The sequence below is a fragment of the Oncorhynchus masou genome, unplaced genomic scaffold, assembly GCF_036934945.1.
Source record: "Oncorhynchus masou masou isolate Uvic2021 unplaced genomic scaffold, UVic_Omas_1.1 unplaced_scaffold_850, whole genome shotgun sequence".
Classification (NCBI taxonomy): Eukaryota; Metazoa; Chordata; class Actinopteri; order Salmoniformes; family Salmonidae; genus Oncorhynchus; species Oncorhynchus masou.
The window spans coordinates 275001-297872 of record NW_027016869.1 but is presented as its reverse complement, the minus strand read 5'-3'; the positions used below and the strand labels follow the sequence as shown (position 1 = coordinate 297872).

The following is a 22872-nucleotide window of genomic DNA, read 5'->3' as shown; positions in this document are numbered from 1 at the left end:
CACACACTGGGCTAGACCGAGGGCAGAAGACACACACTGGGCTAGACCGAGGGGCAGCAGACACACACTGGGCTGGACCGAGGGCAGCAGACACACACTGGGCTAGACCGAGGGCAGCAGACACACACTGGACAGACCGAGGGCAGCAGACACACACTGGGCTAGACCGAGGGGCAGCAGACACACACTGGGCTAGACCGAGGGACAGCAGACACACTGGGCTAGACCGAGGGGCAGCAGACACACACTGGGCTAGACCGAGGGGCAGAAGACACACACTGGGCTAGACCGAGGGGCAGCAGACACACACTGGGCTAGACCGAGGGGCAGCAGACACACACTGGGCTAGACCGAGGAACCTAGACCGAGAGGGGACAGCAGACACACACTGGGCTAGACCGAGGGCAGCAGACACACTGGGCTAGACCGAGGGCAGCAGACACACTGGGCTAGACCGAGGGACAGCAGACACACACTGGGCTAGACCGAGTGAGAGACCGAGGGGCAGCAGACACACTGGGCTAGACCGAGGGACAGCAGACACACACTGGGCTAGACCGAGGGGCAGCAGACACACACTGGGCTAGACCGAGGGGCAGCAGACACACTGGGCTAGACCGAGGGACAGCAGACACACACTGGGCTAGACCGAGTGATAGCAGACACACACTGGGCTAGACCGAGGGGCAGCAGACACACACTGGGCTAGACCGGTGACAGCAGACACACACTGGGCTAGACCGAGGGGCAGCAGACACACACTGGGCTAGACCGAGGGACAGCAGACACACACTGGGCTAGACCGAGGGACAGCAGACACACACTGGGCTAGACCGAGGGACAGCAGACACACACTGGGCTAGACCGAGGGGCAGCAGACACACACTGGGCTAGACCGAGGGACAGCAGCTACCCACCGTTGCCTCTGACACTGGAGCTGCTTAATGTGACTAGGTCCCACCAGTGGTGTTAGTTTGGGATCTCATTATGAGTGTGCTGTGGTAGTCTGTGGAACTCTGGAACCCACATAGAGAACCTTCTCCTTTCCCTCTTCTCTGCACATCTTCCCAGGTTGTAGCTAGAAAAAATACAATGTACTTTCTATTTTGGGCTCTCTCTCTCGCACTATCCCACTCACTCACTCACTCACTCACTCACAAAACAGGGACTTTGTGTGGGGTCTCTATCCGTGAACAATTAGCTGTGTTAAATCGGGGTGCCCTTTTCACTGACAGGCTGAGTGGCTTGTCTTCTCAATTTCTTTCTCTCTCTCTCCTAACCTGCTAAAAAATACTGATGATAATAGTATCAATAGTTCATGCTATTTCACACTGCTGGTGCTGTGAGCTTATGGATGTTTAATTTACCCACCTGCCCTTCAAACTAGTACTCATATAGCGTGGTGCTGTGTGGCTGAACCACACATAAACCCTCCCCTGGTACCATACTTTTGGGTAAGAAAACACACACATGCGAACACAAACACTCACACATTCAACATCTAGTTCTAGAATGCTGTAAATCAATTTACTACTCTTCACCTCCTTTCCCATGGCAACGGTAACTTGTCAGAGAAGCCTGCTCCTGAGCTTTGGGTTTTAAGCCGAAATGAAAATAACAAATAATAACTAGTTGCTTAATTTATACTATGCAAACATAAACTCCTAGCTGTTCCACATAAAGTACCAACTATGGTTTCATTCAGTTGAAAAGCGTTTTTATATGAGAGAATTTAGTTTGGAAGTTCTCAAAAGAACCTCTTTAGTATTAAAAGAAATTGGATTTCATTCTGAACCAACCTACTTTGCCTGATGGTGAGCAAAGATGTGACAAATTAGTTAAATAATTTCATGTCTCATATCATTATGTTGAAATACTTTTGTATATATAGTGTATGTAAACACCCCTTCAAATTAGTGGATTCGGCTATTTCAGCCACACCCGTTGCTGACAGGTATATAAAACACACAGCCATGTAATCTCCATAGACAAACATTGGCAGTAGAATGACCTCACTGAAGAGCTCAGTGACTTTCAACGTGGCACCGGCATAGGATGCCACCTTTCCAAAAAGTCAGTTTGTCAAATTTCTGCCCTGCTAGAGCTGCCCCGTTAACTGTTAGTGCTGTAATTGTGAAGTGGAAACGAGCTTTATGAAATGGGTTTCCATGGCTAAGCAGCCACACACAAGCCTCAAATCACCATGCGCAATTCAAAGCGTTGGCTGGAGTGGTGTAAAGCTTGCCGCCATTGGACTCTGGAGCAGGGGAAACACGTTCTCTGGAGATGAATCACGTTTCACCATCTGGTAGTCCTATGGACAAATCTGCATTTGGCAGATGCCAAGAGAATGCTACCTGCCCCAATGCATAGTGCCAACTGTAAAGTTTGGTGGATGAGGAAGGAATTGGGCTCGTCCCCTTAGTTCCAGTGAAGTGAAATCTTAACGCTACAGCATACAATGACATTCTAGACAGTTCTGTGCTTCCAACATTGTGGCAACAGTTTGGGGAAGGATCTTTCCTGTTTCAGCATGACAATGCCCCTGTGCACAAAGCGAGGTCCATACGGACATGGGTTGTCGAGATCCATGTGGAAGAACTTGACTGGCCTTCCAAGAAGTGTAGAGGCTGTTATAGCAGCACAGGGGGACCAACTCCATATTAATGCCCATGATTTTGGAATGAGAACAGGTGTCCACATACTCTTGGTCATGTCATGTACCATAAGCCACATGCCTCAACTCTCAAAACATAAAAACATTTTCCCTATCCTGGCACACACCAGATTTAACATTCACATTTTTACCAATCCTCTTTTAAGGAACAGACCTCTGAAGGGAAATGTGCTGACAGTTTTCATGGATCTGGAATTGCAAAAAAGATTGAGGCAAACTTTCATCTTTCCTTTGAAGTGCCCAGTCCAGTTAATGATTCTGCAAGGTTAATGGAAATGTGGCACAGTCACACATACCCCAACCAGACAGGCGGGGGGGTTGTGCCAGGACTTTTATCATGTTAATGATATCTGAGTGAGACTGACTAACACAATCAATGGGGGCCCCCTGGAGGTCAGGGCCCCTGGACACATGCCCTGTGTACCCGGTTGGTATTCGGCCATGATTACTACAAGTTTAGATAGCTGGCTAGACTCATTTACCAATGTAAAAATGGTTAACTAACATGGATAATTGAGTGACTATCAGTGGCTGACATAACAAGAGAGAAACAGTTGATGCACAACCACATGTAGAAATTGCACCTTGTGTATTCTCCAATTCTAACTGTCAACAGGAAGTTGAGACCCCGACTGAGTTGTAAAAACAATTCAACACATTTCGGTCAGGTTATGTATGTCTCTTGGAACCGGCTCTGTCTGGATCATAAGGGTTAAACATAAAATAAAGTACTTGGCATGAAGAGACACAGTGTGGTTAAATATTCCTAACTTCCCCCAACATACTGCATGCTGGTGTTCCATGCACAAGGCCAGGAGGTCACCTCTAGTCAGGAAAAGCTCCTGTCCCTAATGATGAAATGCTATATATATATAAACCACTGAAATTGTAATTGTGTCCTTTTAGAATCAACCTTTCTGCACTGTATAGTATTGTATATACTAGTATTGGTTGAATGACGGTGTGTTTGGACACATGACATTCTCTGGGCCTTAATGTTAGTTCCATGACCCTAAACAAACATTATCTCACCACAGCATCAGGTATTTATGACTCTGGCTCCTCAACAAGCTACACATTAAACCAGAGAGGGAGAGAGAGAGAACGTTCTCATGCTCTATGTTCCCCAGGTACCTTGCTGTTATTGTTTTTATGGCCCCAGCATTGTAAAGGCAGATATTCCTGACCTTGGGAGTTGGACTTTGTCATGTGACATTCTCAAAACACTTGGTACTATAGAAGTCAAACAGAACAGCAGGTTGCTGATCATCATCTTCAATACCTCAAATATCTTCCAGAAGGATGATGGACAATCAAAGGTTGGTTGATTCTCTGATATGGTTTCTTCTTCTTAGATGTTTGTTCTGGGGAGATCTTCCAATAACTCTTCATGCAGTCTCTTCACAAACGTCAAGCAACAGTGGGACTGAAATGTATGTCAAATATCTAGGTTCTGTGAAGATCCTCAGTGGTGTGCTTTGACAAATCCATTGATGTTGGATTAGGTGGGGATTGGATAGTGGATCTGAAAACTTGCTGATCACCAGCATTTTGTCCAGAGAGTGCACAGCTGAATCACTGCTTTCTCTTTAATGAGCACTTAGTATAATGTACAGGATTGTCTTTATAGCTTTATGGGGATCATAAGGCTGAATGCTTTGGTTTTAAATGAATTAAACATTATACATTGTTGTTCGGAGGCGCCACAGACTGCAGATTTAAAACCGGTTGTCTACTAACTCATCTTGGCACTGGCACAGCTCCAGAACTCATAGCGTGGGACAGTCTCTCGTTTAGCAGTTTCTCCATGCACTCTCAGCAGACAGACCGGTGGAAATACTACGGTGCGCGCACAAACACACACACTCTAGTCTACACACATTCCACAGACACTTGCAGACGCTTGTGTTACGCGGACTCCACTAGATACAGTAGCAGCTGGCGCTGCGAACTCAAGTCAACAAGAGGAAACATACACGAGTCGTGACATCCTCGGAGTCGGCTCGGTTTACACATCCGTACTCCACTCGCATACTCAGACAGACAAGGACCCTTTCGGGACAGCTTCAGTTTTACTGCCTACCTTTGCCAACTTTCTATAAACCAAGAAGGATTGAAACACAGATTTGGATATACTTTTCCAGTGCGTGTTGGAGCGCCTATATATTATCTTTGTGGCATGTTGTAGCGCACCGCCAGAGGAAGACAGCGACCATACACGTGGGTACCTTTATAAACGTCCGCTGTGTAGCTTACTGACTTGATTTGCCTAACGTTACTGGTGGTTGTCAACTCCGTCTGTAGCATGATATAAAGGTGTCGAATGATACCGTGCCTTGTTATAAATAGATAGAATATATACCGAAATAGCGATGCAACACAAGAGCAGTAGCATAGGCTGTCCAGACTGTCTCCGGGATTGGTTTTAGGTGTGCGTCGGCAGCGTTCAGGTGAGACGTTGGAGGTTTCAGAGACGCGGGCAACACTGTATGTCCTTTGACCTTGTATCTTTTAGAGGGGACATATTGATATACTGTCAAAATGTCAACAAAAAACAATAATCTAAACGTGTTGGATGACAGAGACTAGTGGAGTAGGGAGACAGTTGAGAGCTCTGGGACTGGCAGGGACACCTCAGGACTTCATACCCTCTTCGTGTATGTCTTCTGCATGTATGGTGAAGGTCAGGTTTGGCAAGGTAACGGTACAAGGGTGATGGAGTTCTCATTTTTTATACTTCGACTTGATTTGATTAAAACAAACTTTAATGGATATAAAAATGTAAAGAAGTAAAAGTTTAAAAAAACATCAAATAAAATAGAGGGATTGATAGAGGATATTAACCTGGTTTAAGGGGAAGGGTTGGGTAGAGGATATTAACCTGGTTTAAGGGGAAGGGTTGGGTAGAGGATATTAACCTGGTTTAAGGGGAAGGGTTGGGTAGAGGATATTAACCTGGTTCAGGGGGAAGGGTTGGGTAGAGGATATTAACCTGGTTCAGGGGGAAGGGTTGGGTAGAGGATATTAACCTGGTTCAGGGGGAAGGGTTGGGTAGAGGATATTAACCTGGTTCAGGGGGAAGGGTTGGGTAGAGGATATTAACCTGGTTCAGGGGGAATGGTTGGGTAGAGGATATGATCCTGGTTCAGGGGAAGGGTTGGGTAGAGGATATTAACCTGGTTTAGGGGGAAGGGTTGGGTAGAGGATATTAACCTGGTTTAGGGGGAAGGGTTGGGTAGAGGATATTAACCTGGTTTAAGGGGAAGGGTTGGGTAGAGGATATTAACCTGGTTTAATGGGAAGGGTTGGGTAGAGGATATTAACCTGGTTTAAGGGGAAGGGTTGGGTAGAGGATATTAACCTGGTTTAAAGGGAAGGGTTGGGTAGAGGATATTAACCTGGTTTAGGGGGAAGGGTTGGGTAGAGGATATTAACCTGGTTTAAAGGGAAGGGTTGGGTAGAGGATATTAACCTGGTTTAGGTTTAAGGGGAAGGGTTGGGTAGAGGATATTAACCTGGTTTAAGGGGAAGGGTTGGGTAGAGGATATTAACCTGGTTTAGGGGGAAGGGTTGGGTAGAGGATATTAACCTGGTTTAGGTTTAAGGGGAAGGGTTGGGTAGAGGATATTAACCTGGTTTAGGGGGAAGGGTTGGGTAGAGGATATGATCCTGGTTTAAAGGGAAGGGTTGGGTAGAGGATATTAACCTGGTTTAGGGGAAGGGTTGGGTAGAGGATATTAACCTGGTTTAGGGGAAGGGTTGGGTAGAGGATATTAACCTGGTTTAAAGGGAAGGGTTGGGTAGAGGATATTAACCTGGTTTAGGTTTAAGGGGAAGGGTTGGGTAGAGGATATTAACCTGGTTTAAGGGGAAGGGTTGGGTAGAGGATATTAACCTGGTTTAAGGGGAAGGGTTGGGTAGAGGATATTAACCTGGTTTAGGTTTAAGGGGAAGGGTTGGGTAGAGGATATTAACCTGGTTTAAGGGGAAGGGTTGGGTAGAGGATATTAACCTGGTTTAAGGGGAAGGGTTGGGTAGAGGATATTAACCTGGTTTAAGGGGAAGGGTTGGGTAGAGGATATTAACCTGGTTTAAGGGGAAGGGTTGGGTAGAGGATATTAACCTGGTTCAGGGGAAGGGTTGGGTAGAGGATATTAACCTGGTTCAGGGGAAGGGTTGGGTAGAGGATATTAACCTGGTTCAGGGGGAAGGGTTGGGTAGAGGATATTAACCTGGTTAAGGGGGAAGGGTTGGGTAGAGGATATTAACCTGGTTCAGGGGGAAGGGTTGGGTAGAGGATATTAACCTGGTTCAGGGGGAATGGTTGGGTAGAGGATATGATCCTGGTTCAGGGGGAAGGGTTGGGTAGAGGATATTAACCTGGTTTAGGGGGAAGGGTTGGGTAGAGGATATTAACCTGGTTTAGGGGGAAGGGTTGGGTAGAGGATATTAACCTGGTTTAAGGGGAAGGGTTGGGTAGAGGATATTAACCTGGTTTAATGGGAAGGGTTGGGTAGAGGATATTAACCTGGTTTAAAGGGAAGGGTTGGGTAGAGGATATTAACCTGGTTTAGGGGGAAGGGTTGGGTAGAGGATATTAACCTGGTTTAAAGGGAAGGGTTGGGTAGAGGATATTAACCTGGTTTAGGTTTAAGGGAAGGGTTGGGTAGAGGATATTAACCTGGTTTATGGGGAAGGGTTGGGTAGAGGATATTAACCTGGTTTAGGGGGAAGGGTTGGGTAGAGGATATTAACCTGGTTTAGGTTTAAGGGGAAGGGTTGGGTAGAGGATATTAACCTGGTTTAGGGGGAAGGGTTGGGTAGAGGATATGATCCTGGTTTAAAGGGAAGGGTTGGGTAGAGGATATTAACCTGGTTTAGGGGGAAGGGTTGGGTAGAGGATATTAACCTGGTTTAGGGGGAAGGGTTGGGTAGAGGATATTAACCTGGTTTAAAGGGAAGGGTTGGGTAGAGGATATTAACCTGGTTTAGGTTTAAGGGGAAGGGTTGGGTAGAGGATATTAACCTGGTTTAAGGGGAAGGGTTGGGTAGAGGATATTAACCTGGTTTAAGGGGAAGGGTTGGGTAGAGGATATTAACCTGGTTTAGGTTTAAGGGGAAGGGTTGGGTAGAGGATATTAACCTGGTTTAAGGGAAGGGTTGGGTAGAGGATATTAACCTGGTTTAAGGGGAAGGGTTGGGTAGAGGATATTAACCTGGTTTAGGTTTAAGGGGAAGGGTTGGGTAGAGGATATTAACCTGGTTTAGGTTTAAGGGGAAGGGTTGGGTAGAGGATATTAACCTGGTTTAGGTTTAAGGGGAAGGGTTGGGTAGAGGATATTAACCTGGTTTAGGTTTAAGGGGAAGGGTTGGGTAGAGGATATTAACCTGGTTTAAGGGGAAGGGTTGGGTAGAAGATATTAACCTGGTTTAGGTTTAAGGGGAAGGGTTGGGTAGAGGATATTAACCTGGTTTAAGGGGAAAGGTTGGGTAGAGGATATTAACCTGGTTTAAGGGGAAGGGTTGGGTAGAGGATATTAACCTGGTTTAGGTTTAAGGGGAAGGGTTGGGTAGAAGATATTAACCTGGTTTAGGTTTAAGGGGAAGGGTTGGGTAGAGGATATGATCCTGGTTTAAGGGGAAGGGTTGGGTAGAGGATATTAACCTGGTTTAAGGGGAAGGGTTGGGTAGAGGATATTAACCTGGTTTAAGGGGAAGGGTTGGGTAGAGGATATTAACCTGGTTTAGGTTTAAGGGAAGGGTTGGGTAGAGGATATTAACCTGGTTTAGGTTTAAGGGGAAGGGTTGGGTAGAGGATATTAACCTGGTTTAAGGGGAAGGGTTGGGTAGAGGATATTAACCTGGTTTAATGGGAAGGGTTGGGTAGAGGATATTAACCTGGTTTAAGGGGAAGGGTTGGGTAGAGGATATTAACCTGGTTTAGGTTTAAGGGGAAGGGTTGGGTAGAGGATATTAACCTGGTTTAAGGGGAAGGGTTGGGTAGAGGATATTAACCTGGTTTAGGTTTAAGGGGAAGGGTTGGGTAGAGGATATTAACCTGGTTTAAGGGGAAGGGTTGGGTAGAGGATATTAACCTGGTTTAAGGGGAAGGGTTGGGTAGAGGATATTAACCTGGTTTAAGGGGAAGGGTTGGGTAGAGGATATGATCCTGGTTTAATGGGAAGGGTTGGGTAGAGGATATTAACCTGGTTTAAGGGGAAGGGTTGGGTAGAGGATATTAACCTGGTTTAAGGGGAAGGGTTGGGTAGAGGATATTATCCTGGTTTAAGGGGAAGGGTTGGTTAGAGGATATTAACCTGGTTTAGGTTTAAGGGGAAGGGTTGGGTAGAGGATATTAACCTGGTTTAGGTTTAAGGGGAAGGGTCGGGTAGAGGATATTAACCTGGTTTAGGTTTAAGGGGAAGGGTTGGGTAGAGGATATTAACCTGGTTTAAGGGGAAGGGTTGGGTAGAAGATATTAACCTGGTTTAGGTTTAAGGGGAAGGGTTGGGTAGAGGATATTAACCTGGTTTAAGGGAAGGGTTGGGTAGAGGATATTAACCTGGTTTAGGTTTAAGGGGAAGGGTTGGGTAGAGGATATTAACCTGGTTTAAAGGGAAGGGTTGGGTAGAGGATATGATCCTGGTTTAAAGGGAAGGGTTGGGTAGAGGATATTAACCTGGTTTAAAGGGAAGGGTTGGGTAGAGGATATGATCCTGGTTTAAAGGGAAGGGTTGGGTAGAGGATATTAACCTGGTTTAAGGGGAAGGGTTGGGTAGAGGATATTAACCTGGTTTAGGGGGAAGGGTTGGGTAGAAGATATTAACCTGGTTTAGGTTTAAGGGGAAGGGTTGGGTAGAGGATATTAACCTGGTTTAAGGGGAAGGGTTGGGTAGAAGATATTAACCTGGTTTAAGGGGAAGGGTTGGGTAGAGGATATTAACCTGGTTTAAGGGGAAGGGTTGGGTAGAAGATATTAACCTGGTTTAGGGGGAAGGGTTGGGTAGAGGATATTAACCTGGTTTAAGGGGAAGGGTTGGGTAGAGGATATTAACCTGGTTTAGGGGGAAGGGTTGGGTAGAGGATATTAACCTGGTTTAAGGGGAAGGGTTGGGTAGAGGATATTAACCTGGTTTAAGGGGAAGGGTTGGGTAGAAGATATTAACCTGGTTTAAGGGAAGGGTTGGGTAGAAGATATTAACCTGGTTTAAGGGGAAGGGTTGGGTAGAGGATATTAACCTGGTTTAAGGGGAAGGGTTGGGTAGAGGATATTAACCTGGTTTAGGGGGAAGGGTTGGGTAGAAGATATTAACCTGGTTTAAGGGGAAGGGTTGGGTAGAGGATATTAACCTGGTTTAAGGGGAAGGGTTGGGTAGAGGATATTAACCTGGTTTAGGTTTAAGGGGAAGGGTTGGGTAGAGGATATTAACCTGGTTTAGGTTTAAGGGGAAGGGTTGGGTAGAGGATATTAACCTGGTTTAAGGGGAAGGGTTGGGTCGAGGATATTATCCTGGTTTAGGTTTAAGGGGAAGGGTTGGGTAGAGGATATTATCCTGGTTTAAGGGGAAGGGTTGGGTCGAGGATATTATCCTGGTTTAGGTTTAAGGGGAAGGGTTGGGTAGAGGATATTAACCTGGTTTAAGGGGAAGGGTTGGGTCGAGGATATTATCCTGGTTTAGGTTTAAGGGGAAGGGTTGGGTAGAGGATATTAACCTGGTTTAAGGGGAAGGGTTGGGTAGAGGATATTAACCTGGTTTAGGTTTAAGGGGAAGGGTTGGGTAGAGGATATTAACCTGGTTTAGGTTTAAGGGGAAGGGTTGGGTAGAGGATATTAACCTGGTTTAGGTTTAAGGGGAAGGGTTGGGTAGAGGATATTAACCTGGTTTAAGGGGAAGGGTTGGGTAGAAGATATTAACCTGGTTTAGGTTTAAGGGGAAGGGTTGGGTAGAGGATATTAACCTGGTTCAAGGGGAAGGGTTGGGTAGAGGATATTAACCTGGTTTAAGGGGAAGGGTTGGGTAGAGGATATTAACCTGGTTTAGGTTTAAGGGGAAGGGTTGGGTAGAAGATATTAACCTGGTTTAGGTTTAAGGGGAAGGGTTGGGTAGAGGATATTAACCTGGTTTAGGTTTAAGGGGAAGGGTTGGGTAGAGGATATTAACCTGGTTTAAGGGGAAGGGTTGGGTAGAGGATATTAACCTGGTTTAGGGGGAAGGGTTGGGTAGAGGATATTAACCTGGTTTAAGGGGAAGGGTTGGGTAGAGGATATTAACCTGGTTTAGGTTTAAGGGGAAGGGTTGGGTAGAGGATATTAACCTGGTTTAAGGGGAAGGGTTGGGTAGAGGATATTAACCTGGTTCAGGGGGAAGGGTTGGGTAGAGGATATTAACCTGGTTTAAGGGGAAGGGTTGGGTAGAGGATATTAACCTGGTTTAGGTTTAAGGGGAAGGGTTGGGTAGAGGATATTAACCTGGTTTAAGGGGAAGGGTTGGGTAGAGGATATTAACCTGGTTTAAGGGGAAGGGTTGGGTAGAGGATATTAACCTGGTTTAGGTTTAAGGGGAAGGGTTGGGTAGAGGATATTAACCTGGTTTAGGTTTAAGGGGAAGGGTTGGGTAGAGGATATTAACCTGGTTTAGGTTTAAGGGGAAGGGTTGGGTAGAGGATATTAACCTGGTTTAAGGGGAAGGGTTGGGTAGAGGATATTAACCTGGTTTAGGGGGAAGGGTTGGGTAGAGGATATTAACCTGGTTTAAGGGGAAGGGTTGGGTAGAGGATATTAACCTGGTTTAAGGGGAAGGGTTGGGTAGAGGATATTAACCTGGTTTAAGGGGAAGGGTTGGGTAGAGGATATTAACCTGGTTTAAGGGGAAGGGTTGGGTAGAGGATATTAACCTGGTTTAAGGGGAAGGGTTGGGTAGAGGATATTAACCTGGTTTAAGGGGAAGGGTTGGGTAGAGGATATTAACCTGGTTTAAGGGGAAGGGTTGGGTAGAAGATGCCAACTACCAACCCGGTTTATGGTAAAGGGTCCTTGAGATCTAGAGGTAAATAACTTGATTACAATGAGAAAGTAGGGATGGAAACGTATTCTTCAGCATCCTGGAAGGGGAGTGGTGGTTTGTGATTTTTTAGTGGTGGGATGAATGTTTGTGGTTATTGTTGATTTTGTTTGGGAGACAGTCAAGAGGTACAGTACCTTTTTATATGGGGGACACAGGTAGATCTCCGATCTGGATTGATCAATACTGCCATGTCATCAATGAGAATTAACCTACAGCATACACATTCACTGAGTTTATGTGAGAACGAGCACCTGTATAGGTCAAGTAGAGTAGATCATTGGAGTGAGTTATTGGCATAAGACCTGTATCCCCACTGCCCTTAAAACAGCATCCCAGTAAGCGCTTTGATGTCTATTGGACATCTCTTTTTGGTCCTCAGTCTTTAATAAAAAAAATAATAATAATTACATTTCATCCCCCAGGGATGTTGAATTTTGGTCCGGACCAAATCTGAACCAATCACAGACATCTACGTTTCACAGGTTTGGACAGCAGTGTACAGTAATTTAGTACATGAAAGTAAAGTATAGTGTACTCTACTGTACTCTACTGAATTAAACTATACTGTACTGAATTAAACTATACTCTACTGTACTCTACTGAATTAAACTATACTGTACTGTACTCTACTGAATTAAAATATACTGTACTGTACTCTACTGAATTAAAATGTATTGTACTGAATTAAACTATACTTTACTGTAGTGTACTCTAATGTACTGAATTACTCTACTGTACTCTACTCTAATTCAACTCTACCGTATTGTACTCGACTGAATAAAACTACTGTACTCTACTGTGCTAAACTGTGCCGCACTGTACTGTGATGTTCAAACTTGTGAAACAGCCTAGACGTCTATGATTCGTTCAGATTTGGATCTGGTCTGCACCGGCCAAATTTGTACTTGTTTGGGGGCGGAGCTCATTAGAATAATATCCAGCATGCTTTGCAAGTGTTTTTGTTTTTACATTTACATTTTGGTCATTCAGCAGACGCTCTTATCCAGAGGAATTTACTGCATGTGATAGATAGATAAATATTTTTGTTGCGATCAACAATTGGTTCCTCTTTCCTATTAAAACCTGTCTAAGCCAGAGGTGGGGGTTCTACTAAGGATCATTTGGTTGTTTGATTTTTGAATTTTAAGACCCCTTGAACAATTAAAAAAACAGAAGAAAAAAAATTATTGGATTAATTTTTGGGGGGGACCTTACTGCTATTAGCATATTCAAATGCCTCGAATAACAGATTCACTACATGGAACAACAGATCAAAAGGAAGTTCGTTCCGAAGTGTCTGTCCAATATCTGAGAGATATATGAAAGATCAGGATTTTTTGGGACATGTATTTAACCCCTTATTTTTGTCACTAAACAGTCTCCATACCTCCGTTCATTTTTTCAACTGGTACCATGAAACCTTCAGACAAGTCTTGTGATAACTGTAATATAATGCTTACTTATTATAATTGAGAATGTATATCAGTTGGAATTTGGCCATGGAATCAATGATCGAAAAATAAGTATTTTCAAATGCACCTGATTTCAACGTCCAGAAAATTATTTTCAATGTCCGGAAGATCCATATTTTCATCACCTAAAATGTACCTGATGTCAATGTCTGAAAAATATTTGTGAAATATGTATTTTCAATGGCCTTTTGCTTATTGGGATATGGTTGTCCTCTTTAATGTGAGTTTGATAGGTTTATAGAAGTTATCATCCTTCCTCTTGACCTGATTTATGTTGATTTATGCATTACCTGTCCACCGCTGCAGTGGCACACTGTAACCAGCAGGTGGCGACAAAGTTCAGGAACTCTGATGGAATTAGAATAGTCACTTTTTTCCCCTACTATTTTAAACATAGTGTTTTACCTGCAGGCTGCATGCTCAGTTGGAAATAACACAGTTCAATATTTAGAAACACTGCACACTCATTTTCAACTTGTCTCTTCTGCCTGAAATTACCAGTACAAGTAAAACAGCACTAAAACTAACTTATTATTATTATTATGTTGGGTGCTGTGGGTAGTAATGGTCAGGACTGAGTGTTGCCCTGGTGCCAGTCAGTGTGACTGGGATGAGTGAGTTAGTGTTGGGTGTCCTCCTGCATTATCAGGGACCAGGGTTAGTTTTCACTTGGGGAACTTCCCGCTATCTGTTTACACAGTGGTGATGGCAGGGAGCCCACTCATGTTACTACAAGGACCAGATGGAGAGAAGGTGGGGGGGGGGGGGGGGGTGGTAGAGAGCGAGATGAGAGAGGGGAAGACTAGAGTGAGAGAGAGAACAATAGAGAGGGGAAGTCAAGAGGCAGAGAATCCGAGAGCAGGGCCAGAGATGAGAGGGAGCAGCCGCAGCCCAGATGACATCTCCATACCAGGGTTTGTTCCTGGCACCAGAGAGGATGGATGGAAACCTGTGGAATTGCAGACTAGAGCAGCAGACGTTAAGCAGGGGATTGGCTGTAAAGCTGCTATGTGCCTTTCGGCTGTTCTGTCAGCTGTGACTGTGTGATGTGGTGTCCAGGACTAGAGCCTGGGACCGTGGCCAAGTCTGACTTCTGACTGGCCATTGGCCCAGAGTGGCAGGTGGAACAGGGGCTGTAGCCAGTAGCCAGGCAGGTGACAGGAGAGAGAGGCCAGGAACATCAGAACACTTCCTGGAGCAGAGTTGAGTCATAGCAGAGTCATTCTAGTGACTTGGGCAATGCAATCATATTTAATTAAGTTCTACATAAATTATTTACTATACATTGCCTATATTTTTAGCAAGAACAAATTAACAGCATATGTAGTTAGCCCCCTCCCTATAGTTACAGTAGAGATACCATCTTCTGTTTTAGATTCAGTTGAAACATTCTCTTCTCTGACTTATTCTGATGGTTCAGTTCATTGGGTATGATTTCTGTCTGAAATATGAAGGGTTGAGAATATAGAAACATCAAGCACGTGTGATGTTCTGAGGTTTGAGTCGGGCACCTCCTCGGCTACCTCGGCTACACTCGTTCATGAGGACCCGTCGTCTGTTTTATGCGGAGGATCTCAGCACCTCTTTCGGGAGGTTTCATGGAAGAGAATCAAGTGTCTCACTACAGTGTGTGTGTGTGGTGACTACACCCTTATTCATTTAATTATAATATTTTATTGGGTAGGAGTGCTGAGCTGCCACCTGTCTGGCATCCGTCAGAAGGTACCCAGGATGCACCCTGTCCCCCTCCCTCTCTCTGTCTGCCTTGGAATATATTGATGTCTCTGGTTTGATCTCCAAACATTTTGTTTAGCCCTGCAGTCCAGGCTCTCTATGACCTCCACTGTGATGAGAAACAGACGGACGGTCAACTAGAAGACTGGATTTAAGTCTATTATGTAAAACGCCTGGTGGCTCTGAAAGGAAGATGAAGTAGTGTAGCTAATGTTGTAGTGTCAGACACGAGCTTTGAGTCTTTGAGAATGTAAAGTCCAAATGTCTGAGTAAACCACTACTTGAACATGTTTCCATGTGCCATCTGCCGAAGTAGAATGGCCCCTTTATTTCAATGACCTTGTTGACCTCAGTTGTTTGATCTAGTCGACAGAGACACACGCTACTCCTGTCTCTCGGGGGGGGGTATCAATCATTCTGCATCATAGCCTTTAGAACCCAGTTCAGTCTGTGTGGGGACTGGGCACAACAACCCACAACACACACAGTCACGGAACACAACTGAGGAGAAACAAAGAGGAGAGGAGGAGAGCGTCGCACGCTAACCAACTGTTGGATCTCTGAGAGCGTCGCACGCTAACCAACTGTTGGATCTCTGAGAGCGTCGCACGCTAACCAACTGTTGGATCTCTGAGAGCGTCGCACGCTAACCAACTGTTGGATCTCTGAGAACGTCGCACGCTAACCAACTGTTGGATCTCTGAGAGCGTCGCACGCTAACCAACTGTTGGATCTCTGAGAGCGTCGCACGCTAACCAACTGTTGGATCTCTGAGAGCGTCGCACGCTAACCAACTGTTGGATCTCTGAGAGCGTCGCACGCTAACCAACTGTTGTATCTCTGAGAGCGTCGCACGCTAACCAACTGTTGGATCTCTGAGAGCGTCGCACGCTAACCAACTGTTGGATCTCTGAGAGCGTCGCACGCTAACCAACTGTTGGATCTCTGAGAGCGTCGCACGCTAACCAACTGTTGGATGTCTGAGAGCGTCGCACGCTAACCAACTGTTGGATCTCTGAGAGCGTCGCACGCTAACCAACTGTTGGATCTCTGAGAGCGTCGCACGCTAAACAACTGTTGGATCTCTGAGAGCGTCGCCGCACGCTAACCAACTGTTGGATCTCTGAGAGCGTTGCATGCTAACCAACTGTTGGATCTCTGAGAGCGTCGCACGCTAACCAACTGTTGGATCTCTGAGAGCGTCGCACGCTAACCAACTGTTGGATCTCTGAGAGCGTTGCATGCTAACCAACTGTTGGATCTCTGAGAGCGTCGCACGCTAACCAACTGTTGGATCTCTGAGAGCGTCGCACGCTAAACAACTGTTGGATCTCTGAGAGCGTCGCACGCTAAACAACTGTTGGATCTCTGAGAGCGTCGCACGCTAACCAACTGTTGGATCTCTGAGAGCGTTGCATGCTAACCAACTGTTGGATCTCTGAGAGCGTCGCACGCTAACCAACTGTTGGATCTCTGAGAGCGTCGCACGCTAACCAACTGTTGGATCTCTGAGAGCGTTGCATGCTAACCAACTGTTGGATCTCTGAGAGCATCGCACGCTAACCAACTGTTGGATCTCTGAGAGCGTCGCACGCTAAACAACTGTTGGATCTCTGAGAGCGTCGCACGCTAAACAACTGTTGGATCTCTGAGAGCGTCGCACGCTAACCAACTGTTGGATCTCTGAGAGCGTCGCACGCTAACCAACTGTTGGATCTCTGAGAGCGTCGCATGCTAACCAACTGTTGGATCTCTGAGAGCGTCGCACGCTAACCAACTGTTGGATCTCTGAGAGCGTCGCACGCTAAACAACTGTTGGATCTCTGAGAGCGTCGCACGCTAAACAACTGTTGGATCTCTGAGAGCGTCGCACGCTAACCAACTGTTGGATCTCTGAGAGCGTTGCATGCTAACCAACTGTTGGATCTCTGAGAGCGTCGCACGCTAACCAACTGTTGGATCTCTGAGAGCGTCGCACGCTAACCAACTGTTGGATCTCTGAGAGCGTTGCACGCTAACCAACTGTTGGATCTCTGAGAGCGTCGCACGCTAACCAACTGTTGGATCTCTGAGAGCGTCGCACGCTAAACAACTGTTGGATCTCTGAGAGCGTCGCACGCTAAACAACTGTTGGATCTCTGAGAGCGTCGCACGCTAACCAACTGTTGGATCTCTGAGAGCGTCGCACGCTAACCAACTGTTGGATCTCTGAGAGCGTCGCACGCTAACCAACTGTTGGATCTCTGAGAGCGTCGCACGCTAACCAACTGTTGGATATCTGAGAGCGTCGCACGCTAACCAACTGTTGGATCTCTGAGAGCGTCGCACGCTAACCAACTGTTGGATCTCTGAGAGCGTTGCACGCTAACCAACTGTTGGATCTCTGAGAGCGTTGCACGCTAACCAACTGTTGGATCTCTGAGAGCGTCGCACGCTAACCAACTGTTGGATCTCTGAGAACGTCGCACGCTAACCAACTGTTGGATCTCTGAGAGCGTCGCACGCTAACCAACTGTTGGATCTCTGAGAGCGTCGCACGCTAACCAACTGTTGGATCTCTGAGAGCGTCGCACGCTAACCAACTGTTGGATATCTGAGAGCGTCGCACGCTAACCAACTGTTGGATCTCTGAGAGCGTCGCACGCTAACCAACTGTTGGATCTCTGAGAGCGTCGCACGCTAACCAACTGTTGGATCTCTGAGAACGTTGCACGCTAACCAACTGTTGGATCTCTGAGAGCGTTGCACGCTAACCAACTGTTGGATCTCTGAGAGCGTCGCACGCTACCAACTGTTGGATCTCTGAGAGCGTCACACGCTACCAACTGTTGGATCTCTGAAAGCGTCACACGCTAACCGACTGTTGGATCTCTGAGAGCGTCACACGCTAACCGACTGTTGGATCTCTGAGAGCGTCACACGCTAACCGACTGTTGGATCTCTGAGAGCGTCACACGCTAACCGACTGTTGGATCTCTGAGAGCGTCACACGCTAACCGACTGTTGGATCTCTGAGAGCGTCACACGCTAACCGACTGTTGGACCTCTGAGAGCGTCACACGCTACCAACTGTTGGATCTCTGAGAGCGTCACACGCTAACCGACTGTTGGATCTCTGAGAGCGTCACACGCTACCAACTGTTGGATCTCTGAGAGCGTCGCACGCTAACCGACTGTTGGATCTCTGAGAGCGTCACACGCTACCAACTGTTGGATCTCTGAGAGCGTCACACGCTAACCAACTGTCAGTTCCCTACTGTGATGTGGTAGTTTGTTTTCCTCTTGCAGTGCTGGGTGAATGGTAGTGCAACAGGGGAAGAGGCCTTGGTACATGTTTGCCCCTGTGGGTTATTGTTGTATGAAGTCATATATAAATACAAGTGTGAAGTGTATGAATCGGAGTTGAGATGAGGCGACTATGGGAAGGCATTAATAGGAAAGGTTTAATACAATGCGTGAAAAAACAGAATCATTTTGGATTGCAATAAGAGTTGATGTAAAGAAATGCATTGGAGACTGAGAGAACCATAGAGATGGAAAGACATCTCAACTTCGTGTCTGTTCCCTTATGGCATCTGACAGCATGGGCCATCTCCATTTTAAAGTTGTACATTTTCTTCTTCATTTGTGTTTGAAAAAAGTGAAAAGCTAATATTGTTGATTTACCAAATACCAAATTAACCAAATCCTGAGTGTCATTCATTTATTCTGGCCACTAGATGGAGGTGATATAGCTTGAAGCCATTTATAAACCATAACACCCAATTTGAATGCTCTAATAATTGGCTGATCGCTCCCAAACCATAGGAATCCCCACCCAGTTGACTACTTTACAATGGTGTAAGCGCTCAGTGACAATGTCTGTGTTAAAACAGGTTATATCCAAGTTGAGTCCTCTAACCATCTCTATGGATAGAGCATGTTCTGAACTGTCCGTGTTAAAACAGGTTATATCCAAGTTGAGTCCTCTAACCGACTCTATGGATAGAGCATGTTCTGAACTGTCCGTGTTAAAACAGGTTATATCCAAGTTGAGTCCTCTTACCATCTCTATGGATAGAGCATGTTCTGAACTGTCCGTGTTAGAACAGGTTATATCCAAGTTGAGTCCTCTAACCAACTCTATGGATAGAGCATGTTCTGAACTGTCCGTGTTAAAACAGGTTATATCCAAGTTGAGTCCTCTAACCATCTCTATGGATAGAGCATGTTCTGAACTGTCCGTGTTAAAACAGGTTATATCCAAGTTGAGTCCTCTAACCATCTCTATGGATAGAGCATGTTCTGAACTGTCCGTGTTAAAACAGGTTATATCCAAGTTGAGTCCTCTAACCATCTCTATGGATAGAGCATGTTCTGAACTGTCCGTGTTAAAACAGGTTATATCCAAGTTGAGTCCTCTAACCATCTCTATGGATAGAGCATGTTCTGAACTGTCCGTGTTAAAACAGGTTATATCCAAGTTGAGTCCTCTAACCGACTCTATGGATAGAGCATGTTCTGAACTGTCCGTGTTAAAACAGGTTATATCCAAGTTGAGTCCTCTAACCATCTCTATGGATAGAGCATGTTCTGAACTGTCCGTGTTAAAACAGGTTATATCCAAGTTGAGTCCTCTAACCATCTCTATGGATAGAGCATGTTCTGAACTGTCCGTGTTAAAACAGGTTATATCCAAGTTGAGTCCTCTAACCATCTCTATGGATAGAGCATGTTCTGAACTGTCCGTGTTAAAACAGGTTATATCCAAGTTGAGTCCTCTAACCATCTCTATGGATAGAGCATGTTCTGAACTGTGACTGGTGTGCTTTCTTGTTGTTTGTGAAAGATGCTGGCTGGACACCGGTCCCTAGGTCAAGTTCAGTCTCTGACCCCCACCCCTCACCTTTGACCCCTCACCTCGGATGGAAGAACGCACCCATTCCTTTAGGAGGTGAGAGACCACAAGTCACTGCCCCTCTCTCCGTGCACACACACACACACACACACACATACACACACACACACACACACACACACAGAGACACACACACACACACACACACACACACACACACACACACACACACACACACACACACACACACACACACACACACACACACACACACACACACACACACACACACACACACAGACACACACAGACACAGACACACACACACACATACAGACACACAGACACACAGACACACAGACACACACACACACACACACACAGACACAGACACACGCACACACAGACACAGACACATACAGACACACACACACACACACACATACAGACACACAGACACACACACACACAGACACAGACACACGCACACACAGACACAGACACATACAGACACACACACATACAGACACAGACACAGACACATACAGACACACACACATACAGACACATACAGACACACACACACACACACACACACACACACACACACACACACACACACACACAGACACAGACACACACACACACAGACACAGACACAGACCGTTTAGACTCACCAGTGTTCCAGTAGGGGAGGGTGGGGTCAGTGTCGTAACTACATATGAGGACACTGAGGTCCGGATCTCTGGAATTTCTTCTAAGGAGATTTTTTATTAAAGAAATATATATTTTGTTCCTAATAAAGAAAACATCCATTACAGGTTAACATGTAAATATTGCTCCCAGCGTTGATCAAAGCTCAGAACGCTTATATTGTTGAACGGACTGAGTTGTCATCGCGCCGGCCTCTTTGAGAACGAGAGGAATCATAAACAGTGCTTTGTTCGTTACGTTCTCCTGCCTCCTCCTGATTGGTTCCCCAGAGTCAAACGGCTAACTCCGCCCTCCACAGGACTGAGACGTGAACTGAACTACCGAAGCTTCCAGTCGGCTCAACTAGGCAACTAGAGGCTGCTGACTGTGTGTTTGCGGCAATTTTAAAACTGTCCAGTGACTCCTTCCGTGTCTACAGACACCCATTAAAATGATATCAACATGGCCTATCTCCCCAATAAGGCCTACATTACAATGATATCACCATGGCCTATCTCCCCAATAAGGCCTACATTACAATGATATCAACATGGCCTATCTCCCCAATAAGGCCTACATTACAATGATATCACCATGGCCTATCTCCCCAATAAGGCCTACATTACAATGATATCAACATGGCCTATCTCCCCAATAAGGCCTACATTACAATGATATCAACATGGCCTATCTCCCCAATAAGGCCTACATTAAAATGATATCACCATGGCCTATCTCCCCAATAAGGCCTACATTACAATGATATCAACATCGCCTATCTCCCCAGAAGGCCTACATTAAAATGATATCAACATGGCCTATCTCCCCAATAAGGCCTACATTACAATGATATCAACATGGCCTATCTCCCCAATAAGGCCTACATTACAATGATATCACCATGGCCTATCTCCCTACATTAAAATGATATCAACATGGCCTATCTCCCCAATAAGGCCTATATTAAAATGATATCAACATGGCCTATCTCCCCAATAAGGCCTACATTACAATGATATCAACATGGCCTATCTCCCCAATAAGGCTTACATTAAAATGATATCACCATGGCCTATCTCCCCAATAAGGCCTACATTAAAATGATATCAACATGGCCTATCTCCCCAGAAGGCCTACATTACAATGATATCACCATGGCCTATCTCCCTACATTAAAATGATATCAACATGGCCTATCTCCCCAATAAGGCCTACATTACAATGATATCAACATGGCCTATCTCCCCAATAAGGCCTACATTAAAATGATATCACCATGGCCTATCTCCCCAATAAGGCCTACATTACAATGATATCAACATCGCCTATCTCCCCAATAAGGCCTACATTAAAATGATATCAACATGGCCTATCTCCCCAATAAGGCCTACATTACAATGATATCACCATGGCCTATCTCCCTACATTAAAATGATATCAACATGGCCTATCTCCCCAATAAGGCCTACATTAAAATGATATCAACATGGCCTATCTCCCCAGAAGGCCTACATTACAATGATATCACCATGGCCTATCTCCCTACATTAAAATGATATCAACATGGCCTATCTCCCCAATAAGGCCTACATTACAATGATATCACCATGGCCTATCTCCCCAATAAGGCCTACATTACAATGATATCAACATGGCCTATCTCCCCAATAAGGCCTACATTACAATGATATCACCATGGCCTATCTCCCCAATAAGGCCTACATTACAATGATATCAACATGGCCTATCTCCCCAATAAGGCCTACATTACAATGATATCAACATGGCCTATCTCCCCAATAAGGCCTACATTAAAATGATATCACCATGGCCTATCTCCCCAATAAGGCCTACATTACAATGATATCAACATCGCCTATCTCCCCAGAAGGCCTACATTAAAATGATATCAACATGGCCTATCTCCCCAATAAGGCCTACATTACAATGATATCAACATGGCCTATCTCCCCAATAAGGCCTACATTACAATGATATCACCATGGCCTATCTCCCTACATTAAAATGATATCAACATGGCCTATCTCCCCAATAAGGCCTATATTAAAATGATATCAACATGGCCTATCTCCCCAATAAGGCCTACATTACAATGATATCAACATGGCCTATCTCCCCAATAAGGCTTACATTAAAATGATATCACCATGGCCTATCTCCCCAATAAGGCCTACATTAAAATGATATCAACATGGCCTATCTCCCCAGAAGGCCTACATTACAATGATATCACCATGGCCTATCTCCCTACATTAAAATGATATCAACATGGCCTATCTCCCCAATAAGGCCTACATTACAATGATATCAACATGGCCTATCTCCCCAATAAGGCCTACATTAAAATGATATCACCATGGCCTATCTCCCAAT

The 22872-nt window shown here is 45.4% G+C and overlaps 1 long non-coding RNA gene across 1 annotated transcript in view; it reads left to right on the top strand.

The window, feature by feature from the left end:
* The first annotated feature begins 3729 nt into the window (after positions 1–3729).
* Positions 3730–22872, top strand: part of LOC135539290 (uncharacterized) — a 20632-nt gene continuing 1489 nt past the window's right edge. The window contains exons 1-2 of the long non-coding RNA XR_010455596.1: positions 3730–3996; positions 19777–19881. This is a non-coding gene — a long non-coding RNA (uncharacterized LOC135539290). The remainder of the gene's footprint in view (positions 3997–19776; positions 19882–22872) is intronic.